This window comes from Mandrillus leucophaeus, unplaced genomic scaffold (assembly GCF_000951045.1).
Source record: "Mandrillus leucophaeus isolate KB7577 unplaced genomic scaffold, Mleu.le_1.0 Scaffold192, whole genome shotgun sequence".
Lineage (NCBI taxonomy): Eukaryota > Metazoa > Chordata > Mammalia > Primates > Cercopithecidae > Mandrillus > Mandrillus leucophaeus.
Genome location: NW_012101943.1, coordinates 1,057,239 through 1,060,171, shown reverse-complemented (window position 1 = coordinate 1,060,171; position 2,933 = coordinate 1,057,239). Strand labels below are relative to the sequence as shown.

The following is a 2,933-nucleotide window of genomic DNA, read 5'->3' as shown; positions in this document are numbered from 1 at the left end:
GCCAGGCTGGTCTCAAACTCCTGACCTCAGGTGATCCGCCCGCCTCAGCCTCCCAAAGTGCTGGGATTACATAGACAATGTTTAAGCACCTATAACAGAGCCCAGTATTAACAGGCACTCAACATCAGGTATTCAATATTAATCCCAAATTCATGATATTTCAAAAGGTAAAAATATATTAAACTCTTATCATCTTTCCCTAATGAGTTAATACCATGGGGAAAAAATGGTACTATCAATATATCAAGCATTTTCCAAACACTGTATAGTACGCAATACTTTTTGACAACTTACATGAATAAAAACTCTTTGTGGAAAACATTGGCCTTCCCATTTTACAGTTGGAAAAACTGAGGCTCAGAAAGGGTAAGTGACTTGCCCTAGGTTTATATCTATAACACAGGTGGAACTGGTATTTCCATCCTCCTTTGTTGAATTCCAAATTCTTACTTTAACCATTACTCCAAATCTTTTAAAAAATTGCAATTAGATAGTAAAGAAATTAGAAATAAAAAAGGTAAAGTGATTTTCCTAAGTGGCAAGCGTGGGGTTCAAATCCAGGTTTGTCTAGCTCTAAAGTTTATTCTGTTTCTAGTACACCACAGTTGCCTGTTTCACTGATGGAATGCTTTAAAAAATGTAAAATGTCACAGTTACTTTTAAAAATAAGCATAATGAAGTTTAAAAAGATTATAAACTTATGCTTAAGTCAAGTAAGGGTTAAATTTAAATGTATTTTTAAACTCTACCCAACAAATAGCTTTGGAGCATGATGATCTCAAACGAACTAGGACTGGCTCAATAAAAGTTTTACATTGCTCAAGGTTTATAACATTATAGCAATAGCACATTGTAAGTATTCCTTAGATTTCATAAGCCCATTGAGTATTTTTGAGTATTTATTATATCCAAGGCAGAGATTTAAACATGCTCTGCAAATAGTCAGTGGTTATATAAACACATAAGGTCTTCAGTATCTCCAGAGGGACTATTTAACATGGCTTTAATGACACAGTATTTTTAAAGAGACTATCACCCCTCTTGCACAGAAATCCATTTTCAGATACACATATAATAAAATTTTTATGAAAAAAGAATGAATTCTATTTAACTACACTTGCCCTTTTAAAACCCCAACCAAAATGAGGAAGAATCTTATCATCATCCAGTCTAAAGCAATCACTACAGACCTTTTCCAAAAGGGCATCTGTGCTCCAGGGCCATCGGGGCACATCTACTGGCCCCCAGTAGAGGAGATTCTGAAATCTCAAATAACATCCACAGTATGAAGCAACATAATTAGGAGGTAATGTAATAAAATTGAAGAAGGCAAAATGCAGACACAATTAATAAGAATTACTTCCAGACTATAAGATATACCAGATTACTCATTTTTGTCCCCAAAGCACAGATGGAAACATCATTTGTATCACTTGAAAAGGCACTAGGCTCAAAAGTAGGTCAAAACTGACGGAACTAAGGTCACTGTAACCCTCTTGAGATAGATTTAAAAATATTCTAAATATCAGCAATCATTCAGTGTTTGTTAAAGGTTTTTTTTTTTTTTTAACTAATTATAATAGTAATATTAGCCTTATAAAAATTTGGTTAAAAAAAAAAAGGAAAAAAAATCATTCACAATCCCTCCACCTTCACACAACTCCAATTATTTTTGCACATTTCTTCTATCGTTTTCCTTGTAATTTGCACAGTTATCCTGAGGTTATATAGAAAACTAATAATTACCTTTGACAACTCTTTCTCCTTCAGAATTTATTACCAAGGCCTACCCATTCTTTCATCTAAATAACTCTGAACTCTATGGCCTTCTGCCACCTAAACAGGTAATACTTGAGTCCAAGTCACCATTATTTCCCAATTGAACCACTTCAACAGCCTCTTAAATGACCCCGTTGCATTCACTCCTACCCCATTTCCACAAAATGAACTTTGTGATTTTTCTAAGATGCATATTTGATCACGTCATTCAGTGTTTAAAATGGCTTCCCATTACACTTATGACAAAGTTCAAAATTCACAGGACTCAGAAGGCCATGCCTGGTTGGCTCCATCTTGTCTTTAAGCACTATTTGCTCTTTATGCTGGGGCATCTCACCTCCTCCTTTTAGTTGCTGACTTCACCAGGCTCCTCTCACAGGCTGAGAAAGCTCTTCTCCCTCCAGGATCCCCGACCCTGACAGTGCCTATCCATCTCCTTTCAGGTCCCACGTTACACTTCACTTTTCACAATGTTTTCCCCCCGCCATAATCCATACTAAATGATGTCACTGAAATATTCTCTCATAACACCTCTTATTTCTTATTAACACTTATTATAATTGTAGCTTATTGATGAATTATAAAATTATTTCCTTTTAATATCTGTCTTTCTCACTAAACAAGAAGTTCTATGAGATCAGGGAGTAGGTTAATTGTTGTCTTTGCCATGCTGTCGGCATCAAGCAGAGTAACTGACTACCATAGAACAGGCCATCAATATCTTTGAATATTTGAATACATAGCTCCACATATATAAACATACACAAAAATTACATATTGCTTCTTTCAGTTAACATTTTTAACACATTATACATGTTTCTACAGTATTTTATGTTTATCATTTTAAATGATTTAATATTTTAAAAACTAGATTTTCAATTAGGGCCTCAATATATTTTCCCAAATTCAAATCTATGAAAGTACTTGTTCTAATAATAATATTCAATCCTTTACATTTCAAGAAAAAATATCCAGTATTCACCATCAGAATGAGAATGTCTATAAGTTGTATTCATTCAGACATCATAAATTTGGTATTTATTAGTCTTTTGATCGGAGCAAAGCTAAAGCTTACTTCTGTATTTTCTATTTTAAAAACTCTATAGCTGGTTAAACAACTTAATAATAAATAACAATAATAATCAGGTGTCTGT

General features: G+C 33.9%; 1 protein-coding gene across 1 annotated transcript in view; it reads right to left on the bottom strand.

The window, feature by feature from the left end:
• Positions 1-2,290, bottom strand: part of SYT16 (synaptotagmin XVI) — a 115,185-nt gene extending 112,895 nt beyond the window's left edge. The window contains exon 1 of the mRNA XM_011978275.1: positions 1,930-2,290. The gene's annotated coding sequence lies outside the window, so the exon portion shown is untranslated. The remainder of the gene's footprint in view (positions 1-1,929) is intronic.
• Positions 2,291-2,933: the final 643 nt, after the last annotated feature.